At 37.2% G+C, this 25,481-nt stretch overlaps 1 long non-coding RNA gene and 2 pseudogenes across 3 annotated transcripts; 2 read left to right on the top strand and 1 right to left on the bottom strand.

Moving 5' to 3' along the window:
- Positions 1 to 8,635: 8,635 nt before the first annotated feature.
- On the top strand, positions 8,636 to 12,619 carry LOC121312184 (annotated as a pseudogene).
- A 1,406-nt stretch (positions 12,620 to 14,025) lies between these two features.
- Positions 14,026 to 18,557, bottom strand: LOC121312183. 3 transcript variants are annotated; one of them, XR_005949732.1, is made up of 6 exons: positions 18,492 to 18,557; positions 18,331 to 18,369; positions 15,587 to 15,650; positions 15,000 to 15,068; positions 14,820 to 14,907; positions 14,026 to 14,256 (listed from the first exon to the last, which is right to left on the bottom strand). It is a non-coding gene; the product is annotated as an uncharacterized LOC121312183 (long non-coding RNA). The 3 variants fall into 3 exon arrangements; XR_005949731.1 differs by having other exon boundaries at positions 15,592 to 15,650; positions 18,492 to 18,555; XR_005949730.1 differs by lacking the exon at positions 15,000 to 15,068 and having other exon boundaries at positions 14,031 to 14,256; positions 15,592 to 15,650; positions 18,492 to 18,553.
- Positions 18,558 to 20,582: 2,025 nt separating this feature from the next.
- LOC121312182 lies at positions 20,583 to 24,439 on the top strand (annotated as a pseudogene).
- The last annotated feature ends 1,042 nt before the right edge of the window (positions 24,440 to 25,481 follow it).

The raw sequence follows: 25,481 nt of genomic DNA, 5'->3' as shown, positions 1-25,481 counted from the left end.
AGTGTAATAATTGTGACCGGCATGGATGTGAAAAGTGTCTATTAACATAAAAATGCATGAAGAAATAATGAATTGCTCGTCCTTCCTATATAGAATGTGATTAAGATAAGTCCACACAAATAAACTGGCTTACTAAATTAGCTTTGGGTTAATTACTTTTTAATGCACACATTTACTTAATGATTAATTCTCAAACTGAACGCAGTAGGGATTCAAGGAAATGCATATACATGGATTAGGGTGTGGTTAACATGTAGAAAACAGAAAGTACTGATTAGAGGAGAAATGTAAAAATGGAGCAAGGTAACCAGTGTAGAACTACAGGGATCAGTATTAGGTCCTCTGCTCTTCTTAATCTAAGTTAATGACTTCAGATTCTGGTATAGTAAGCAAACTTGAAGAAGTTGGAAGTACAGGTTCAAACCTGGAAGTACAGGTTTACAAGGAAGGTGGGGTCGATGAACAGTGGACTAAAGTATTTATTATAGTAAAAAGTTGTTAACATGTGACATATATCTAAACTTTTCCATCTGATACAGTCAGTGTTTTGTTTTTTTTTCTCTCTCAAATATTGTATACTCATATTGATGGGACTTGCATTATAAAAAAAAGTGTTTATCTATGAGGTGTGTCAACACTGTGTAAAACCTTCTAGGCAAACACCGGCGTGTTATTATATAAACTTAGATAACATACAAATTAGTGATACCTGCTCAAGCTTTGTTCCCTTATTGTAGATTAGAAACTGATTTAGAAGGGATCTAAAATCTTTCTATGTTTAAACCGTGCATCAATAGGAGTGTTCATTTTATGAGGAGGTCTGATAAAATTTGGTTTATGCAAATGTTATGTTTGCATATTTACAAAGAATGAAGGGCCGGCATATATCATGTTCATGTTCATTATCTGCTGCCTGTGTAGTTGAATACTAAACTATTATTGTGTTACTATGCTTATATTTACCTGAGTTTCTAATGGATTAATCAGTGATGGCTAAAGAGGAGAATGCTGGTGTAAGGCTAGTTTTTATTATGTGTAAAAACACCATTACAGTAGTTGATTCTTTGAGAATAACAGCACATCTGAAATCGTAACTTGCATATTAATGCACACATACTGAAACCAATTGCCTTACATATTGCTGTACTGTACATTTCACACATCAGTGTTGAACATAGCCTGCTTTGGAAAATAATTATCTCCTGCTATTTTGCATTTCAGACATATATAGATACCACATGTATAAATCCCTGTACTCTGTATTTCCCCAAGTTAGATGATCACATGTACGTACTTACAATGTTTAGCTGGTCTCTTGAGTGGCCATTATCAGGCAGTTTGACTGTGTGTGGTTTCTTCAGAGGAGATGGAATCCTGTTATGATCACAACAGTTGTTTGCTTTTAAAAATAACAGTAGCCATATGTCTGTCAGTAATTGACTTTCCATTGGCAACGTCTTCTTGTCTTCCCACACATTACGTCCTGGTATTAACCCCTTTCTTGTAGCAGAACTTTTCGTTCTTTGCTTGCTTTTATACTAATTCTTCTTTCATCTCTGCACCATTTAAATTCCAAATGGCAGTACATGTAGTGAGGATGTTTGCAGTATTGGCTTTCTAGTAGGTCATTATTCTGGCAACTGTTCAATTGTATTGTATTTTTTCAGGTTCAGGGCATTTGGTGATCTTTTTATTACAAGAAAAGTGTGGACAGTGCGTCTTGATGGTAAAGTACGACTCTCTTTTTGGTTTTTCTGTGTTAAGCTGGAGAGATTCTTTGCTTTCGTAACATTGCATTTAAAGCTATACGTTCAGTTACAGTGATCCCAGCTTGTAGATCTCCCAATTTATAAGCGAAGCTGTCGACTCAACATTGTTATGTGCAACTTAGGGGTGCATTCAATTAAAAAAATACAGTGCCTATGCAGACACTCGGAGTGTGTTTTAAAATAAGGGATTATTCAATTATTACATTATGGCAGCTTTATTAATGTGGTGTCTTACTCTGTCAGGAAGTTAGCACCAAGAATAGTGCTTTAAAACACAATAATAATGCAGGTCCTACAGCAACGCTGTCATTTCTGATGGACTCTGCTCCTCAGGAAGGAACTTAAATCACACAATGGAGATCAGACCTGTCAGAAACATGGTAGAAAGGGGGTTCTTTTGTTAATTAAGTTTTTTTGTTTATTATTAACTCAAGTTTTATGACACATTTACTCATGCAGTGGTTTCCCTCCTTTGTCTAGAAGTTCTAGAAGCTCCACAATCTACTCCCAAAAATGTAGAATACATTCCATTTGCTGCAGTACAAAATTGTAAATACAGTGACAACTTTCTTTTTTCTTTTTATAAGTTTGTTCAAGTCATTTATAACATACATTTAATTTCCTTTTATTGTTTTATGCAGAGATCAGAATGGCTCAACTAACAAAAAGCAATATTGCCAGAAACAATAACAAGCCAGAAGAAGCTTCTCTCACAGAGACGGATATAAGGTATATGATATTAGAATTAATGTTTCCTTTTATATATATTTAAAAAAAGTTAAATGCTCATTATGAGTAATGGCATATATTGTAGAAATGCAACATTTAAGGCCAATAGTGATCTTAGTAGTTTTGTGAAATATTAAAAAAATAAGGTCATAAAACTACATTATTACACTGACAAGTGCTAGAACACGTCCATCTGGCTATTTATTTTATTAAGTTTGTTTTTAGTATTACAAACTTTCATGTATATTGTGAAATCAGTTGATCTGTTTCTTTAAATTTCCACTTAGTCCAAAGAAGACACCCTTTGAGTTTTTGAAAGCTAGTGTTTGTATTTAATATGATTTTTCTATCTACTTTAACTGAATTATCACTAATTTGATGAAAATTAAGTTTTAAAATACTTTTATTATAAGTTAACCATTTTTTTTTTTTTTTATGAATACATCCTTCAAAGTAATATTCTGCATTTTCAATCTAAGATAAATGAGATTGGATCATTACATGTATCCTGTTATATTTTAATTAGGATATAACGCAAATGTATCATTTTCTATATTTAATAGAACTGCTGGTAAGATTGGTCGTCAGCTGGCAGAGATAGGAGATGAAATTAATCAGCATTACAATGAAACTTTCCAAAGTATTCCGCTGCACAGGACACGTACCACTACATGTGTACATGGGTCGTCCAGCATCATTGCACAATGGTAAGCAGTTGAACTGGTTCCAGATTCAAATTTATCCTGAATATCCATGCCCAGCAGCTCATGTTACTTAACAATAGCTGTATTAAATTTAAGCAACAGTACTCATAAAATGCAATGGCATTTTTAATTTCCTCTTCTTTTTCCAGTGTTATTTTATACTTCTTACAAATACTGTGTTACATTTTTTTTGCTACTCGATTACTGGTCAGAATCTCTGAGTTACATTATTATTATTATTTTTTTTTTTCTAGGAGATCTTTTTTCTTCTACAAGGGAATTAAAGCCATGTTTGGGATGATCAAAAGATGTCTGATTAATTCAGTTCAGTATCCAATAATCCAGAGATTCAGAGTCTGGGTAAGATTTTTTTTTATTTTTTTAATTGATACATTGTAGCCTTTTCTAAGTCTATTCCATTATAAAATGATGCCCTGGAGCAAAAGTACATCTGCTCCATGTTCTATATTATCATAACATTGTGTTACATTTAAAGGTTGTAATACTTGCGTTACAACTTATTTAATGCTGAATGGATATTTACATATTGTTTCTGTCACACAGGTAGCTAATGCTTGTCCAGCAAACATCTATATCAAATGGACTGCTGGTTTTCTCGCTGTGTTTTTGCTCGGAGTGGCTATTGGTATTGATTTGTAAGCCAAGGAATATGTCCATAATTGCACTGAAAGGTCACAAGCAGGTCTTTGGCCAATACCATTTAATGAAATCCCCACCCAGGAGGTGAATGTCTATTTTATCTTTCTTTCTGTCTTTGTTAGGCTTTAGATACACTGAGTGCTGGGTCACTTCTAAAATGAATGGTAATAAAGTAGCATGGTTAACAGAGTAAATTATGTGCTTTGGAATATTTTTGGCTGTTACTGGATAACTGTCTAATAGATTTTATATTTGCAGACACCTGTGTGATTATTATAATGTATGCAAAGTGTCACTGCTGTAAAACAACTAATTGAGGAATGCTGGCCTTCATTCTTTTAACTTAAATCATAATTTTCTATTGGCAATATAAAATAAAAAGAATCTTAAAAAAATGTTGTATTTTTTGTATTTCTCCTTTGTAGATGCTGTACTGATATTATATATGTTTCATAAAACTCAATGACTCAGATTAGCACCTACTTTTTTCCTTCAGTTTTACCTCACCCCCATATAAATTACAGCCAAAACACTGGCTTAGGAAAAATGGTTTGCTAGCCAAGAGCCAAACCTTTTAATATTCAACATCCTGTTATATACAGAAACAGGTAAACAGTGGAGAGGTTACTTCAAGGGTGTCAGAGGAATATACAAACTTGTGTATGGTATCTGCATGTATACATTCTCTTATATTAATTTTGGAACTTTTTCGTCATTCAAATATGTTTCCTAGTACTTTTATTTACCCAAGTGAAAGAACATTAAAAAAAAAAACTTTTGATGCAAGAATATATATATTTTTTATATTTGTACCTATATATGCTTATAGAACCGTCATGCCTTTAAGTTGCATTTTTGCAGCATAGACCCTAGCTGGTTCCCTGGTCCCACTTCATATGTCTCTGGAAACGCAACCCCTTGTACTCTTTCATAAACTGCATGCATTGTCTGTTCCCATTTGACAGGTGAAACAAGCTGCTTCAGCAGCAATCGCTGAATGTGTCCGCTGTGCACATACTTCTTGGCATCAACATTGGAACAGACTGATATGTTTGGTTTCTGTATGTCCAGTTTCTTTAAGACACCTGTCAAGGACTCAACTGCAGGTTCCATCAGCGCAGTGTGAAATGCACCACTGACAGGTAGCCTCTGTCCACAGGAAGTTAAACTTATGTGAATTCTTCTGTAAAAATTCCAAAGCCTGAAGAAAAATGTTTGTTACAAACTGTTAATAAGGGCAATTATTACTAAATGCAAATTAACAGTGTTTTACAGAAGAACCACTTATTTTGCATTGTATGTGGATTTTATTTTTATTGACGAAGCTCCCCCCAAAAATGTTTTGAAACTAAAACATGCCAGTAGCATAGGTTTTATTTTGAACATTAAGTTAGAAATATATTTTAGAAAAGGCTTGATCTGAAAGGACATTAGTCAAATTGATGGTGTGTCTCAAGATAAAAGGACATACAAAATAACTATTCCCTGTACAGAAAACAAAACCTGTATATCTATATAATAAATTTGAATAGCAGTAAAATTAAGTACCTGTAAATGTCCTGCAATAACTCTCCCATCTGGGAAGAGGTAGTTGACCACAACACACACAGGGTTTTCTACTCCCAGTGTTTTGCAGTGGTTTCATGCTTCCAAACAAGCATAGTTGTAGTTAGACTCTGGTCCTCCAACCACTGACAACATTCCACTTGGAACAACATCTGATGCATTCTGCATGGCCTCTGCACGCACTTTCACTGCATATAATGCTGGAGTGAAATGTAAAAGATGAATTAATAACAGAAACCCACTATTCACTTTCACAAGGCGTTAATACAGGTACTGCACGATTTCAATAAATGACACAGGCCTAACCAAGTTTCACATAAATTGGGTTAAAGCATGTAATACTGACATATGAACCTTACACTTATCAACACAAGCTTAAACAAACTGTTTTAAAACTGAACCACTGACTGCTGTGTTTGATCAACAACAGCTATATTAAGATTTATAGTGGAAGGTGTACCAACTGCACATATCTAAAAAATATTGATATAAAATCACGTTTAGATGGATGTATTACATATATGTTACACATTTTATCATGTTACACAGACAATGTCATAATTGTGAACACTGATTTTGTGGTGCCATTGTTGTGCAGTTCCAACGCATTAGTACCCTCTGCAAAATCCAATGCTCCTGCAAACACTAGCGCTGAAAACTCTCACACACTGAAACCAGCAGCAGCAACACACTTCCCAATGGCCTGGAAAAACAAAACACACATTTAGGATTAAAACCTAAAAAAATGCAACTTATTACAAAAAATAAGTTGTATATAACAACAACCTGTATAAATTACAATTATCAATTAAGTACACTAAACAAAGTACAGTGTGTCAGCTAACTTACTTCTGGGGCTTCATGATTTAACCTTTCCACCGTAGCCAATGAACTGACGAATACTGCTACAGGTTGGCAGTGGACAGTTTTACTCGGTTCTTCTTCCGGTCCATTCAGGCACAACGATAACAAATCATAACCAAGTATTTTCTCAGGCACGGTGAACATTTGTTTGACATTCCCGTATTTCGCCAGTACTTTGCCCATCCCCACAAACTGACTACCCTGCCCCGGGAAGAGAACCACAGAGCACTAGTTAGGTATTATTTTCTCACGTTGGCATTCCGATGAATCGCGTTCTAGTGGTTCAGCCGGATTTACAGCCTGTTTTGCGTTGTTGGTGTTGCTACTTGGTAAAACTTTAGACAATGCAAAATACAAAAATACAAACCCTTTCCACCAGCAGCCTTGTTTGTTTTCCACAAAATATTAACACAGCGTCTCATCATCACCCGCTCGCAAGTTGCTTAATATTATCTATATATATATATATAGATATATATATTTATCGAGTATATATATATATATCTATATTTATATATATATAATATGTGTGGTGTGGTGTGTGTGTGTGGTTTTATATATAACAGTTTGTGTTTGGTTACATAAATTATGCTATACGAACATAAAGTAATGTCATGTAGTCTAACATCAAACATGTAGTGTTTGGTCTAGTAAATGGTATGTTTGATTCATTGACCATCCAACTAATAGAAGTGTTAACATGTTTTTCTAAACGATGACCTACTCCAGTCGAAACCTGTGTTGAGGTGCACGTCAGTATAATATAATTATATATAGAGATCTATATATCTTATATAGATATATCATATATAAGCATTTTTAATCAATCCGGAGTCCAATACTCGCCGGTCTGTTGTAAATAAGATGAGAAGTACCTTGTGCATAATGACTGCTAATAAGTGACAGCGACTCTCAGGATAAATAAATAATAATAAAAGAAAATGTAATTTAAAATAGGCCTAAATGTAATGCATAGGCCTATTTGTTTAATGCAGTTATTACGTTAGACTATTAAAAGTTTTAATAATGTTAAGTGTGCCGAAAGTAGGCCAGATGCAAACCTCTTGGTGTATTTTAACCATACGACACATAATTGTTACTGTCAAACTTTAACAATTTATTTTTTTTGTACTGCTACATTGTTTTATGTTCATTTAAAAAAAATTATTTTAGCAGTTGTAGAAGTCTTATTATTATTATTATTATTATTATTAGTATTATTATTATTATTATGATTATTATTATTATAACAATCGCAGATCTAGTTCTGTTTTAAATACAAATTCATACTTCTGCTTATTCATTTTCCAACGTTTTGCATATCGTATCCTTGTTAACTACTGCATATAAAAAGACTGTAATAATACTTTCGCTTTATACTTGAGGGTGTGCAATACAAATGAATTTGTTATAAAATAACTGTTACTTGAGTTACTTACGACACACAACCTTTTAACAAGTTGCTGTAATGTTTAAATTGAGTACCGATGTTTGCTACCAGGCTGGTGTTTGCGATTTTCCATGACGGCTCAATAAACAGGTTTAATTGATTTTTACGGTAATCTCTATGTGATGAGACTTCTGTAGTCACTTATTTCCTTTCTCTACCCCGCTCCGCTTTCGATCTGCTTGCAAAACTGGCTGTTTGGCACGAACACCCCAGTTATTGCGTGTTCCACACCCTGGCCGGTTATATGGCCCCCACCTGACGCCAGGTCTGTATGTTAATTCTCTCACACGGTCAGGTTTGTACCCCATCGTTATGCTCGGCACACACACCTTTCAAATTTGAGGTGCAACTTGACGTTTGGACATACAAGCTATGGCCACCGTGCTCTGCACAGCTGGGGCATGTGCGCCATATCGGCATCATTTGGGTGTGTTGGCTCTTAAAAACCCAGCTTAACTTAATTAAAATAACCTTGTGCATATGATAGTCAAATAAACAATTTGATATTTCTCTTGTAAGTCGGGCGCTAATTTGATTTCATACAAACCCACACAGAAAACCCTTGTCCCTAAGCGCCCGTCTGTCCCAATGCCGTTCCCGTCCGTTCCTTCCCCATCCCCCACCGTGTGTCTCTTTTTTTTTCCTCGTTTTGTTGTTGTTGCGCGCGCTCGGCTTTTTTTTCTTTTTAGCGGCCCTTTCCCTTCCCGGCTTTGGCTCTCTGGTGCGTATTGACACCTGTTGTCTTGTTTGCCGGGTTTGGGTTTCTCTGGACCCCAAGGCTTTTCTTGTATTTTGATTCCGGTTGGCTACTCCCTTGCCCTCTTTCGCCCACTTCCTATCTCGTATCTCCTGTCCACACACACTTTGTTCTTGGCCTTCACTACTTGATTCCTATGTCTCCTACCCACCACACCGCCCCGTTACACTCCTTGCCAACTTCAGCCCGCAACTGTGCCTTTTCGGCTTTCCGACCCCCCACCTCTACCGCTGGATGCTGCCCTGCCCCGATTCATCCACCTGTCCCGCTAGCTTGTTCTGCCCAATTAATCACGTTTCTCCCCCCATTGAATATTGTCTTTCGACCTCCCTCACCCACCACTCTTGCGTGTCCTACCCTGTCCCCTCCAGGCCGGCCGGTCCGCTCTAACCCGGTGGTCCCACCCCTTCTGCCCCCCCCACCCGCACTTTCTGCCTCTCCTCGGCACACCCACCCGGACTCTGTAGAGCCCTGCACCACTCATGTGTGCCCCTCCCGCCCGTTTTCTCCAAGGAGCATCCGTCTTTCCCCCGTCCCTTCACCCGCTGTTTCTTGAGGGTCGGGCGGCACGTCCGCCCTCAGCCTTGTGCCCCTCGTACTCCTTCCCTTCCCCCCGCCAACCTTATTCCCGGTTGTGCTCGTCATTCTTAGGTTATCACACATACTTACACACCGACCTCCGGCTTTCCCATCTCCTAAGGGACTGTGTCGAACTTCCCCACCCCCCTCCAGCGCGTTTTTGCCCAAAGTAGATGTTTCTAGTTGGATACGCCTAGAAAGCACTGCAATTGCCTATTCAACCTCTTACCTGTGTCTATTGACTCTCCACGCGAGCACTTTTCCCCACACGCGCGCGTTAGAATCTCCCGTGTGCTTTTTTCTCGCTAGTATTCGGGTCGGCTGCTCTGTTGTCTGCCACGAGCCCCGCCATCTGACATGCGGTAACTTTGCCTGTATTTACCCACGCCTAGATGCGATTGTCTACTCACCACCCCCTATCAATCCCTCCTTCTCTCACTCATATATCTCCTCCCTACTTGCCCCTCTCTCTTTTTTCAATTTCTGCACACAATCAAAGCATGTTCTAATTCTTCGCCCATACTATCCTACATATTTTCGTGCAACGTGTGAATCTACCGACAGAGCATTCTTGGTTTTATCATACGAGACACCCGTTTGCCGCGGGTTGAGGTTTTAATAATTGGGGCTCACCATTATAATTACTTACCACACACCTGTGTATGTCGCTATATGTATCATCACCTAATTCGGCTCCGGCCCCTCCACCTGGTGATGGACTTATGTTTTTCAATTGCATCTGGTGGTTTCTTGATTACTGTATTTATTTCTGAGATTGTCCGCTGTCCTTCGTCTGCTATGTCAACTCATGCACCACGCGGCCATTTACCTCTTTATTGTACAAACAGGACCCGCGCGCCTTACTGGAGAGGCCCCAATGTTACCGTGGTCGATACTCTAACGCCATATCTAGTCGTCTTACCTGACCCATAGTATCGCTATATAGAATCCTATCTCTCCTTTTTAATGCCGTCTACGTCGCGTTGTGTCCATCTGCTGGCACCCCATTCCAGCCGTAGCCACCCCCTCTTGTTCTCACGATATGCTGCGCCTCCGCAGATCACATCTCCCGTTCCTTCGGTTCATTCATCAATGTTCCTTGTGGCGTGAATCTCCTCACTCTGCCGACTCCTGTAGTGTACGCAATTCTTGATAAGTTACAATTTTTTGTTTCTATCAAACCCCCACACACACCCCACCAGACATCTTTCTCTATAGTATTATTATATCATATATATTATATATTATATTTATCTATATTCGATATTATTATCTTCTAATTTAACGACTCTAGACATGATGAGACGTCTGTGTGTTTAATTCTTTTTGGACACACCACCAAGGGCGGGACAGGGTTTTGTCTTTTTGGCTTTGCTGTCTCCAGTTTCCCCGTGGCCACACCACCAACGCCCACCCCGGTGTCATCGGTGCCACCTCGAAGCGCTTCCTGGGATGCCACGTGAAGACCCTCATCCCTCATGTGCCTTGGGTTCTCTTCCCGGCACGCGCCGGTACGTACAAGTTTGTGCGGGATGGTGCCAATCGTATGGCGCCATCTCATCACCGTCGCTGGCTGTCAAACACTTTCTCAATGGTTCCCAACTGTGCCCGGCGAATTACCACTTGCCTTTGAGACTGAGTGTTCTCCGTTTTTTGTATGTTCTGTGAATTGACTTTATGTGGTGCTTATGGTCAGTTATTTACTGACTTTTTTCTTGCAGGATCTGAGTTGTGTTCATTGTCATCCTGTCCCATTTGGCGTAACAATGTCTAGTTCCAGATGGTTGACGTCTCATTGCGTACTCTAGGTGGGAAAGGTTACTACTCTCACATCATGATGAGCCGCAGCACCCGTAACGCTTAGCGGTACACCCTGTCATCTTTGTTTAGTGCTTGACTTAATCTTTGATACCCTTGTATTTTCAATATACACGTTGTCGTTATCACGACTCAAACTTTCATTCTTGTGCACTATAATGTTGATTATTGTTTTAGGTTGTAATCATAACTGAGTGGGGCTTTTTGTTTCAGGCCATTGCGAACGTGTTTGTCGTGCTGCACTGGTTCTTCAGTGTGTGAGATGTGTTCACGATTATGTTTGCAGGCCACTTTTGGTGTTTGGCAGGATTGCGGTGGTACTACTGCCTTCAGTTGAAAGCGCACAACACCAACTGGGGAACCACAAAATCAGTGTTCACAATTATGACATTGTCTGTGTAACATGATAAAATGTGTAACATATATGTAATACATCCATCTAAACGTGATTTTATATCAATATTTTTTAGATATGTGCAGTTGGTACACCTTCCACTATAAATCTTAATATAGCTGTTGTTGATCAAACACAGCAGTCAGTGGTTCAGTTTTAAAACAGTTTGTTTAAGCTTGTGTTGATAAGTGTAAGGTTCATATGTCAGTATTACATGCTTTAACCCAATTTATGTGAAACTTGGTTAGGCCTGTGTCATTTATTGAAATCGTGCAGTACCTGTATTAACGCCTTGTGAAAGTGAATAGTGGGTTTCTGTTATTAATTCATCTTTTACATTTCACTCCAGCATTATATGCAGTGAAAGTGCGTGCAGAGGCCATGCAGAATGCATCAGATGTTGTTCCAAGTGGAATGTTGTCAGTGGTTGGAGGACCAGAGTCTAACTACAACTATGCTTGTTTGGAAGCATGAAACCACTGCAAAACACTGGGAGTAGAAAACCCTGTGTGTGTTGTGGTCAACTACCTCTTCCCAGATGGGAGAGTTATTGCAGGACATTTACAGGTACTTAATTTTACTGCTATTCAAATTTATTATATAGATATACAGGTTTTGTTTTCTGTACAGGGAATAGTTATTTTGTATGTCCTTTTATCTTGAGACACACCATCAATTTGACTAATGTCCTTTCAGATCAAGCCTTTTCTAAAATATATTTCTAACTTAATGTTCAAAATAAAACCTATGCTACTGGCATGTTTTAGTTTCAAAACATTTTTGGGGGGAGCTTCGTCAATAAAAATAAAATCCACATACAATGCAAAATAAGTGGTTCTTCTGTAAAACACTGTTAATTTGCATTTAGTAATAATTGCCCTTATTAACAGTTTGTAACAAACATTTTTCTTCAGGCTTTGGAATTTTTACAGAAGAATTCACATAAGTTTAACTTCCTGTGGACAGAGGCTACCTGTCAGTGGTGCATTTCACACTGCGCTGATGGAACCTGCAGTTGAGTCCTTGACAGGTGTCTTAAAGAAACTTGTGGACATACAGAAACCAAACATACAGTCTGTCCGTGGAGTGGGGGGGGGGGGGGGGGTGGGGGCGAGCTGCCCAGAAGTATGTGCACAGGGACACATTCAGCGATTGCTGCTGAAGCAGCTTGTTTCACCTGTCAAATGGGAACAGACAATGCATGCAGTTTATGAAAGAGTACAAGGGGTTGCGTTTCCAGAGACATATGAAGTGGGACCAGGGAACCAGCTAGGGTCTATGCTGCAAAAATGCAACTTAAAGGCATGACGGTTCTATAAGCATATATAGGTACAAATATAAAAAATATATATATTCTTGCATCAAAAGTTTTTTTTTTTACACAGAAAGTGAACCCATTTATTTTCAGATACTTTGTAAACTTACTGTTTTCAGGTTTTAATTATATGCTATTACTATTGTAGTCTATGGTAGTGTCAAACATATAAGGGAGACTGGGAACTTAATTGGAGAGGTGACAAAGAAAGACATATATTGTCATACAACTATAATTTCATGTTGAATATTAAAAGGTTTGGCTCTTGGCTAGCAAACCATTTTTCCTAAGCCAGTGTTTTGGCTGTAATTTATATGGGGGTGAGGTAAAACTGAAGGAAAAAAGTAGGTGCTAATCTGAGTCATTGAGTTTTATGAAACATATATAATATCAGTACAGCATCTACAAAGGAGAAATACAAAAAATACAACATTTTTTTAAGATTCTTTTTATTTTATATTGCCAATAGAAAATTATGATTTAAGTTAAAAGAATGAAGGCCAGCATTCCTCAATTAGTTGTTTTACAGCAGTGACACTTTGCATACATTATAATAATCACACAGGTGTCTGCAAATATAAAATCTATTAGACAGTTATCCAGTAACAGCCAAAAATATTCCAAAGCACATAATTTACTCTGTTAACCATGCTACTTTATTACCATTCATTTTAGAAGTGACCCAGCACTCAGTGTATCTAAAGCCTAACAAAGACAGAAAGAAAGATAAAATAGACATTCACCTCCTGGGTGGGGATTTCATTAAATGGTATTGGCCAAAGACCTGCTTGTGACCTTTCAGTGCAATTATGGACATATTCCTTGGCTTACAAATCAATACCAATAGCCACTCCGAGCAAAAACACAGCGAGAAAACCAGCAGTCCATTTGATATAGATGTTTGCTGGACAAGCATTAGCTACCTGTGTGACAGAAACAATATGTAAATATCCATTCAGCATTAAATAAGTTGTAACGCAAGTATTACAACCTTTAAATGTAACACAATGTTATGATAATATAGAACATGGAGCAGATGTACTTTTGCTCCAGGGCATCATTTTATAATGGAATAGACTTAGAAAAGGCTACAATGTATCAATTAAAAAAATAAAAAAAAATCTTACCCAGACTCTGAATCTCTGGATTATTGGATACTGAACTGAATTAATCAGACATCTTTTGATCATCCCAAACATGGCTTTAATTCCCTTAATCCCTTGTTAGAAGAAGAAAAACGATCTCCTTTTTTTGGCTAGAAAAAAAAAAAAAAAAATAATAATAATAATTAACTCAAGATTCTGACATAATCAGTAGCAAAAAAAATGTAACACAGTATTTGTAAGAAGTATAAAATAACACTGGAAAAAGAAGAGGAAATTAAAAATGCCATTGCATTTTATGAGTACTGTTGCTTAAATTTAATACAGCTATTGTTAAGTAACATGAGCTGCTGGGCATGGATATTCAGGATAAATTTGAATCTGGAACCAGTTCAACTGCTTACCATTGTGCAATGATGCTGGACGACCCATGTACACATGTAGTGGTACGTGTCCTGTGCAGCGGAATACTTTGGAAAGTTTCATTGTAATGCTGATTAATTTCATCTCCTATCTCTGCCAGCTGACGACCAATCTTACCAGCAGTTCTATTAAATATAGAAAATGATACATTTGCGTTATATCCTAATTAAAATATAACAGGATACATGTAATGATCCAATCTCATTTATCTTAGATTGAAAATGCAGAATATTACTTTGAAGGATGTATTCATAAAAAAAAAAAAAAATGGTTAACTTATAATAAAAGTATTTTAAAACTTAATTTTCATCAAATTAGTGATAATTCAGTTAAAGTAGATAGAAAAATCATATTAAATACAAACACTAGCTTTCAAAAACTCAAAGGGTGTCTTCTTTGGACTAAGTGGAAATTTAAAGAAACAGATCAACTGATTTCACAATATACATGAAAGTTTGTAATACTAAAAACAAACTTAATAAAATAAATAGCCAGATGGACGTGTTCTAGCACTTGTCAGTGTAATAATGTAGTTTTATGACCTTATTTTTTTAATATTTCACAAAACTACTAAGATCACTATTGGCCTTAAATGTTGCATTTCTACAATATATGCCATTACTCATAATGAGCATTTAACTTTTTTTAAATATATATAAAAGGAAACATTAATTCTAATATCATATACCTTATATCCGTCTCTGTGAGAGAAGCTTCTTCTGGCTTGTTATTGTTTCTGGCAATATTGCTTTTTGTTAGTTGAGCCATTCTGATCTCTGCATAAAACAATAAAAGGAAATTAAATGTATGTTATAAATGACTTGAACAAACTTATAAAAAGAAAAAAGAAAGTTGTCACTGTATTTACAATTTTGTACTGCAGCAAATGGAATGTATTCTACATTTTTGGGAGTAGATTGTGGAGCTTCTAGAACTTCTAGACAAAGGAGGGAAACCACTGCATGAGTAAATGTGTCATAAAACTTGAGTTAATAATAAACAAAAAAACTTAATTAACAAAAGAACCCCCTTTCTACCATGTTTCTGACAGGTCTGATCTCCATTGTGTGATTTAAGTTCCTTCCTGAGGAGCAGAGTCCATCAGAAATGACAGCGTTGCTGTAGGACCTGCATTATTATTGTGTTTTAAAGCACTATTCTTGGTGCTAACTTCCTGACAGAGTAAGACACCACATTAATAAAGCTGCCATAATGTAATAATTGAATAATCCCTTATTTTAAAACACACTCCGAGTGTCTGCATAGGCACTGTATTTTTTTAATTGAATGCACCCCTAAGTTGCACATAACAATGTTGAGTCGACAGCTTCGCTTATAAATTGGGAGATCTACAAGCTGGGATCACTGTAACTGAACGTATAGCTTTAAATGCAATGTTACGAAAGCAAAGAATCTCTCCAGCTTAACACAGAAAAACCAAAAAGAGAGTCGTACTTTACCATCAAGACGCACTGTCCACACTTTTCTTGTAATAAAAAGATCACCAAATGCCCTGAACCTGAAAAAATACAATACAATTGAACAGTTGCCAGAATAATGACCTACTAGAAAGCCAATACTGCAAACATCCTCACTACATGTACTGCCATTTGGAATTTAAATGGTGCAGAGATGAAAGAAGAATTAGTATAAAAGCAAGCAAAGAACGAAAAGTTCTGCTACAAGAAAGGGGTTAATACCAGGACGTAATGTGTGGGAAGACAAGAAGACGTTGCCAATGGAAAGTCAATTACTGACAGACATATGGCTACTGTTATTTTTAAAAGCAAACAACTGTTGTGATCATAACAGGATTCCATCTCCTCTGAAGAAACCACACACAGTCAAACTGCCTGATAATGGCCACTCAAGAGACCAGCTAAACATTGTAAGTACGTACATGTGATCATCTAACTTGGGGAAATACAGAGTACAGGGATTTATACATGTGGTATCTATATATGTCTGAAATGCAAAATAGCAGGAGATAATTATTTTCCAAAGCAGGCTATGTTCAACACTGATGTGTGAAATGTACAGTACAGCAATATGTAAGGCAATTGGTTTCAGTATGTGTGCATTAATATGCAAGTTACGATTTCAGATGTGCTGTTATTCTCAAAGAATCAACTACTGTAATGGTGTTTTTACACATAATAAAAACTAGCCTTACACCAGCATTCTCCTCTTTAGCCATCACTGATTAATCCATTAGAAACTCAGGTAAATATAAGCATAGTAACACAATAATAGTTTAGTATTCAACTACACAGGCAGCAGATAATGAACATGAACATGATATATGCCGGCCCTTCATTCTTTGTAAATATGCAAACATAACATTTGCATAAACCAAATTTTATCAGACCTCCTCATAAAATGAACACTCCTATTGATGCACGGTTTAAACATAGAAAGATTTTAGATCCCTTCTAAATCAGTTTCTAATCTACAATAAGGGAACAAAGCTTGAGCAGGTATCACTAATTTGTATGTTATCTAAGTTTATATAATAACACGCCGGTGTTTGCCTAGAAGGTTTTACACAGTGTTGACACACCTCATAGATAAACACTTTTTTTTATAATGCAAGTCCCATCAATATGAGTATACAATATTTGAGAGAGAAAAAAAAACAAAACACTGACTGTATCAGATGGAAAAGTTTAGATATATGTCACATGTTAACAACTTTTTACTATAATAAATACTTTAGTCCACTGTTCATCGACCCCACCTTCCTTGTAAACCTGTACTTCCAGGTTTGAACCTGTACTTCCAACTTCTTCAAGTTTGCTTACTATACCAGAATCTAAGTCATTAACTTAGATTAAGAAGAGCAGAGGACCTAATACTGATCCCTGTAGTACACTGGTTACCTTGCTCCATTTTTACATTTCTCCTCTAATCAGTACTTTCTGTTTTCTACATGTTAACCACACCCTAATCCATGCGCATGCATTTCCTTGAATCCCTACTGCGTTCAGTTTGAGAATTAATCATTAAGTAAATGTGTGCATTAAAAAGTAATTAACCCAAAGCTAATTTAGTAAGCCAGTTTATTTGTGTGGACTTATCTTAATCACATTCTATATAGGAAGGACGAGCAATTCATTATTTCTTCATGCATTTTTATGTTAATAGACACTTTTCACATCCATGCCGGTCACAATTATTACACTGTACTCTATTAAACAGACTTTGAAAAAGTAAATAGACTTAAGAATGAAAGCTTTTTTTTTATATAGCTTGTTAGAGTTCATTTTTTCTTTTCATTGGAACAGAAAAGAAAAAAAAAATGTTTAGATTTCATATATACATGTGTCATTGTCTATTTTATTATCTATATGCAACAGTTAATAGCACAGGGAAACAGGCAAAAAGCATTTGCCAGTGTGAATTATATTTAAAAAGTCTAAACCTGTTGAAAATATTTTATCCAAGTGAACAAAAACGGTTGACCAATCTACAATACAGGTATAAACAATACAGGTTATTTTAATGGATGCGTATTGGGCAGAGTATTCACACTACCTCTTTACTCTGTGTTTGTCATGGGAGAGGCCTGCCAATGTAATCCCTCATTAGAATATCAAGAGCTCTCGACGAATAAAACAATGGATAAGAAATATATATTTTTAAAAATTGCATTAAAATTTGCTACTTTTTGTAGAAAACTCAAAACGTGTTTGACAATATAAATTAAACATTTGCTTTTCAGTTGAAGTAATCAGTATTATTTTAATACTTTTTTTTAATTCATAAGCCATGGTGGAAAAATTAAGTATATATGTATATATATATATATATATATATATATATATATATATATATATATATTATATAGATATTATATATACTTATCAGTATATATATATCCAGTAGCCCAACGTTGAATCCATGTTTCCATTTCACGCAGCCGGCCTATTTTGCTTTCAGTGTACTAGCCTGTCATACAGGGCTGAGATCATCACCGACAAACAATTGCTATAAATGGATATCATTACCTGGTTAAGTTAGGACAAAATCTGTAAATTATGAACAAATATCTGAATTTCATAATTTGAAATATGACATACACAGAGACGCTTTGTATCTAAATGCAGTTATACACACAGCCAACACCGTTTTAAATGTGTTATTGACAAAGAAAGTAGTGAGCAGGTGTAATAAACCAACCAAACAGAAAACAAGCGTACCTGGTTTTGTTCCTGATAAAGATTAAAGCGAACGCCGCCCTGCAAAATACAATGTGTAAATGTATAACAGTATTGGTTTCGACTAATCGTTTTAAATGTGTTATTTATTATTAGATTATTATATTATTATTATTATTATTATTGTAAACGTTCAACCTTACAGCAGCGTCCTTTAACCTTTTCTTGTTGTAAACTACAATCACCTGAGTACGTCACATATAATTTGGTCCCGCCTATGGTGGGAGTTGTTATGATTAACAAAAACACTTGTGCTGTCCGTACTGTAGCTCCCATATTGAAGAACAGAAACGCTGGAAGGCATGTTGCAGTTTATCATTGTAACTGTAAATCATTAAACAAGTATTTTTTCTCCAAACGCGCTTATATAATAATAATATATTATATATGCGTATATATATTTGATAAATGGGAGTAATATGCTTAATATAAACATTATACCTATGATCCCATCTTGCCCCTCAGTATCATTTGGATACCCGTTTCCTATGATACCGTATTGTATTCGTTTATCTATACGGTAAGTTACAATCTACACAAATAAAAAAGCATGTTACGCAGTAATACATTGTTATCAAACCTGGAAAGAAGTAACATTCAGGAGATTAGTGCCTTAGCATAGTAAATGTTATGTTACTATACTTACAATACATTTTACAAACGGCAGCATTCTGGAGATAGTGCCTTCAATGCAAACATTTTATTGTTGTTATTTTACACAGCAATGTACTGCAAAGATAGGACTATTTCATTGTGTCCAGGAATATACAAAAAAACTGCTGTAGTTTCCCAATTACTGTTGTAACAGTGAGTGACGAGGGATTCTGGAACATGTAGTTTTGTGTAAATGTCTGCACAGGTTGTTGCCCGTCCGTTCGCGGAGATCGTTCTGCGCAGGTTATATGCAGAATCTGACCAATTTAGCCAATGATCTTCTAAGAATGATCTCCGTGAACGTGCCCATTGTTTAAACAGGTCAGATTCTGCATATAACCTGCGCAGAACGATCTCCGCGAACGGACGGGCAACAACCTGTGCAGACATTTACACAAAACTACATGTTCCAGAATCCTTCGTCATGTCTTCAGATGTATAAGGAACTAACATTGCAGGTACTACTGTACCAATGTATATTCTGAAAATCTTTGATTGTTGTTCTCAAGCCTTCTGTTCTGATAAAGTGTTTACAATTATTTGTATTGTACATTTTTATAAAATGACGTAATCACACACAAATACATAAACCCGATATACGCTACTTGCATAGGAGCCGGTTCTTGTATGCTTTAGTGCGAGAGGTTCGCGGGTCCGCGCCCGCCCTCCACCTGTGTGTGGATTGCCTCGCCCTGTGTGATGCGTTAACCGAGACCGCTACAACGCTATCTAAACACTAGAACACATTACATGTAGGTGTAAATTACATGTTGTGAAACAAACGAATTTATGATGTCACCCTTCGAAGAAATTATTTTCTTGTATCGTAGTTCCACCTTTAAACGTTTTGTCCCATGTAAGGTACTACTTGTCTGGTGATGTTTAGCGTCTCTGGTTGCTAGGTTATTGAATCGGAAGTGGATCAAATACCTGTAAACTGTACAAATTTACATTGAATTGGAACGATGGGTTTGACTGGAGGAGTCTTTGAATAAAGGCAGATTTTATCTCCAAAGGACCAGTACGGTGTGTATACCAGGCACCCATCGAGCACATTACGTTTGAACGTGTTGCCGGACGGTGTTCAGATCGTTCATAGTAAGGAATATACATACAGCGTTCAATGAATGGTGTTCACAATTACCCACACGAGAGAAAAAAACAGGGCATTTTTGTATTTACTCTATTTTGACTGTGACTGTGTGTTTGTGTCATAATCAATAACTACTAGAAATGTAGGCATGTATAACGATGTTTTAGTGTTCAGCGAGTCTGAGAAAACCCCTTTATTTGATCAGGTTAGAACCAGTTTAGAGACCTGGGGAATGGGAGACTTGTATTGAGAATTATGGTCAGGGTATTGAGAATGCAACAGGACCCTGAATGCCAAATGGCCAGAAAGATATTTTTGAATATTTTTTGTTCACACATTAGACACTTTAGATCTGAAAAACAATGTTGAAATAAGCTTTATTCTCAAACCTACCTTATAGTATATTAATATGCAAGCCACTGACTACCACCAGTGTACAATGTCCTCTCTTTTAATTCCTTTTCAGAGTTAAGCTCTGGGAAGGATCATGGCTGGAAAAGTGAAATGGGTGACTGATATAGAGAATTCCGTGCTTGTTAACAACTTTGAAAAGAGGGTGGATTCAAGTGTCCGAAAGTGAAGATTGGAATTTTTACTGGTGGGTGGGAAAGCCTTCTTCTATTTTTAACACTGTCATGAGCAAATAAATACAATATAATTACTGGAAGGTTACTTTAAAATTAAAATGAGACATTTGTTAAAATGCTAAAATACACAGAGAACATAACCATGTTGTACTGAATATTTTATATTGTTCTGAATTCTTAGAAATAAATGTAATTCTCTCTTGGCTGAAATGCAAGCAGGGTAAAATTGTGAGTGACTAATATCTTGTAACAGTAGAAGGTGATAAGCTGTGCTGGTCCACATAAAAGACCTTTGTGGTCTCAAACGGATGTATTTATATACATATTCAGCTGATACTATTAAAAGATATTGTAAAAAAAAACAAAAAACCTTGGCTTTAAATGTGGTAACTGAAATTTTGCTGTTTCATTTTTAACAGTCTTACTTCCTGTCTGAGGGTTGGGTGATAATTGCACTCTGCTTGCAATAAGACAGTAAACAATTAATCTGTTAGTGGGTATTACATGTTATAAAAGGTTTAGCAGCTGTCAAATGTTGAATACTATATTTTATGTTTGTGGCTGATTTTAATCACATAAAATCTATACAGTTTGATATTCAGCTGAAAAAAGTCATATGATAAATCAAAGATCACAGGACATGATGAGTGAACTTATAGGAAAACAACATCACAGGATGTGTTCTATATGTCATGTGTGTCAAGTGAGTGGGTTAATGGTGCTTGGTATGCCTCACCTCCCATTATGTTAGTTAAGAAGATACAGAATTTGAGGAACGAATAAAACAGTGCAAGGCTAAGGTTTGGTTTTTTGAATACAGTATTTAAACATGAGGAGCTGTTGTGTGTGATTTAATTTTTTTTTTTAAGTTTTATAACATTGTTCTGTTTTCAATTCTCATAATGTGGTCAGAGTTTCAGAAACAATGTAGTGTACTGGCAAGAACTTGTACTGTATGATATTAATTCCTCAGTGCCAACAACAATGTGCTGTGTGTCCTTACTGTGGTAAAACTACATGAAACTGAGATTGTAGAAACTACATGACATTTTTTGACCTTTAATGCAGTACACAGAGATATAATCTACTTTTGTAATAACTATCAGAGTTGTCACTTCTTTCTTTCATTCCAGGATGAGCGTGCAGACTATCCGAAATGTTTTCAGTGTTGACAATGGGTATCGTCTCTCTGATGACCAAATTGTCAATCATTTTCCCAATCACTATGAGTTAACCAGAAAAGACATGATGATAAAAAACATAAAGAGGTATAGGAGAGAACTTGAAAAAGAAAGCAGTCCTCTGGCAGAAAAGAATGAACATGGCAAATACGTTTATTTAGGTAGGCTCACAAATAAATAACACTAGATATAAAATTTAATAGCTCACTAACCGTATGTATTCTACAGTAATTTCAAAACAATTGGACAAGTGTTTAAAATGTGTAAACGTTTGTTATGTGCAGAAACAGTGATTGTAATAAGATTTAAAACAGATGAGATGACATGTACTTGTACTGTTTACTTCAGTTATTATACACTAATGGGATAAAATAACAACTACTGAACACTTGACTTATAAATCATAAATCATAAGGCCAAGTAAATGCCTTGGCCACGTGTCAAAGTCCAGGCTTTATTGAGTTATACCTCAGTATTTTTTGTTAGATTAGCTTTGTAAGAAAAAATATATATTCTCACAAATATTTAATACCTTGTCTTTGATTAGATTTTGTTCCAGTGATATTCATGCTTCCAGCTGACTATAACCTGTTTGTTAAAGAGTTTCGGAAAAATCCGTCTATTACCTTGGATAATGAAACCTTGTGGGAAGGCTCAGGGTAAAGGAATATTTCTAATAAACAAGCTCTCTCAAATCAAGAAATGGTTGCGAGACGCAGAACCTCCACGTAAGTACTGTATTATGATGCAGAGGTACTCGGTTGCAAACTGCTGAGAATGTTTCCTTATTTTGTCTTGTTTATTGTGTGTAATTTGTAATGGAACAGGGCAGTTATTACTGCTTCAAATAGATGTATGAGCAATTTGGAGCTCATATTACTGCTGTAGGGGTTTTAATAGCTTAATTATTTTATGTTTGCAATCATTCTTGGTGGTTCTGCTTTCTGTTGCTCCAGTATGGAGTTATATATTTATTCTAGGAGGAAATGGGTCTGGGAGGAGTATTGCAATGTGAAAAAGCAAATAACATGACATAAAAAGTTATGCACTCCTCTGCTGTTTTTATTGTAGTCTGGAAGTCTTGCTTGGAATAAATTCCAGCAGTGACCATCACTGGTTGTAGTGCTGTTTTTTTAACTGGTCATAAAGGTTCAAGAGACTATAATGTTGGTTAAAGAGCTGGTTTATGAAATAAACGGTCCATTTAAAATCCCTTTACGGTCAAATTCTTTTGTCTCATTTTTTGTTGACTACAAAATAATAGGATTACTGCAAATCAGCTGGGTATCCAGAAATCAACCAGCAAATGTGCCCAAATCTTTATTTCCAGTCTTTCTCCCTCTACTGCAAGAAAAATGATCTGACCAGCTTAATCTTTGACAGTTATCCTGCATGTTTAGTGTACAGAACACATTTGTGTCATGGTTGTACTGCAAAATAAAACATTTTCATGATAATTAGGTGTTTTTCTTAGATTCAGGAATTTAATAGTCACGTTATATTCCACTCTCGCTTTAGTGCCATCTTGACACCTGCTCTGTATTTTGTTGTATAATGAAGGATCACTTTGATTGAGTCTTTTTAGTTCTGTGAATATCAAGGCTCTACAGATATTGTTTTATAATCTAAACACTCCACTATCAAACTAATGCACTTCAAAAGATCTCAGTGAAATTGGGATTAGCCACTAGCCAACTGTAGCAATCAGTCATCTGCTGAAGTGTTTTGAGAGACAAGAGAACTATTTCAAAAGATGTGTTTGAACAAAACAATAGGTTCATTGTTCAGTTGTAGAATGAACAGCATGCACATAGGAATTAGCTAACATATTTTTTATGACTCGCACATTTGTTTTTCGTCTGACAGGCAATGGTTGTAGAATGCAGAACAGGTAATTTCAAATCTCTTGATGTTGTTTTTGGAATCTGTCCAATACTTTCTGACCCCTTTATTGAAAACACTTTTTGATACATTATACTTGTAATGCTGTTTGCAGACTGCATTAGCGTCAGCTGAAAAAAAATGAATTTGAAACAAATATTAGAAAGTGGTCCTGGTATGGTTGCACACTGGTTCTGCTCTGGTATCATGGTACTGCAATTAATTGCTAGTGTGTATAGGTTCATATAACCGTGAATCCATTATTTTATCAAAATACTAAATTGTTACCACCTTTGGGCCAGTGGCTTGTACTATTAAAATTATTGTGCTACAGTACCATTTCTCTTTCATACATAACCATTGTATTGCCATTGTGGTGCCACTATGATCATTTGGTAAGGGACAACTGCCATCATGAAAAAGATACTGTAATTGTTAATACTATTAAAGTGTTACTTGCAGATTGGCCAGTTTCAGTGCTTGTTTGGAACATTACTTCATTTGATGAGCTCTATCTTAGTCAACCAAAGTTTGAATGCATTCAAATTTGAATGTTTGTGCAACATCTGTCCTGTACTGGGGGTTTTACTGTTGATTTCTCTTGTTAGTTTTTTAGCTGCATGCAGTGGAAAAGAAGCATATGTCATTTCTCTTTACATTGACAATCCCTTGCTTATTGGTGGTGTGGCAGGCTGGCGAGTGGATAGAAGCCCAGAGACAGACTGCAATTCAAAAAAAATAACTATTTTATTATAAATAAACACAAATGAAAGGGCACAAGGGCCAAAACAAAACAATTTAAACACAAAGAAAGACAAAATGCAAAACTTACAAAAATAACAGTTTCCAGGCTGGGCAATACCTTCACTGGATTCAAGCTCTCCAAACAACCAAAAAAAAACCAACCTGCTTCCTCAGCTCCCTCTCCCCAAATGAGAAGCAGAGGCCTCCTTTTATATCAGGTGGCTGGGCGCTGATTGATCGTTAATCAACCTAATCAACTAATCAACCCCATGCCACCTGAACATAATAAACCCAGGCAGGTAGGGGAAAGTTAACCCCATCCCTGCTAATTTAAAGGGCAGAGCTTTGCTCTGCCACAACACCTCCCCCCATGTACAACGTACACCGGCCGCAATCGGCCAACTCCCCCCTTCCCTCCCCCCAAGAGTCCAATTATGTCCCTTGGGTGGGCTGTTATGGTGGGTGGTGGTGGGCGGGGTTGATGTCGGAGCCCCCAAGCCTTCTTTGGTTGAGGGGGCCCCCGGATCTCCAAGGTAGTACGGCGATGGCGGCCCGGCTCCCTCTGGTGGCGGAGGCGGCGACTGCGGCCCTCGCTCACTCTGGTGGCGGAGGCGGCGACTGCGGCCCGGCTCCCTATGGTGGCGGAGGCGGCGACTGCGGCCCTGCTCCCCCTGGTGGCAGAGGCGGCGACGGCGGCCCGGCTCCCTCTGGTGGCGGAGGCGGCTCCTCCATCTCGGGCTCTGAAAGCGGCGGCGGCTCCTCCCCCTCGGGCTCTGAGAGCGGCGACGGTGGCTCCTCCCTCTCTCTGGCTCTGGGTGGCGGCGGCGGCTCCTCACCCCTCTCTGGCTCTGGGAGCGACGGCAGGCTCCTCCCCCTCTCTGGCTCTGGGAGCGACGGCAGCTCCTCACCCCTCTCTGGCTCTGGGAGCGACGGCAGCTCCTCACCCCTCTCTGGCTCTGGCGGCGACGGCAGCTCCTCACCCCTCTCTGGCTC

Source organism: Polyodon spathula, unplaced genomic scaffold (genome assembly GCF_017654505.1).
Source record: "Polyodon spathula isolate WHYD16114869_AA unplaced genomic scaffold, ASM1765450v1 scaffolds_3674, whole genome shotgun sequence".
Lineage (NCBI taxonomy): Eukaryota > Metazoa > Chordata > Actinopteri > Acipenseriformes > Polyodontidae > Polyodon > Polyodon spathula.
Note: the sequence above shows the minus strand (reverse complement) of the source record. Positions and strands in the feature narration are given on the sequence as shown.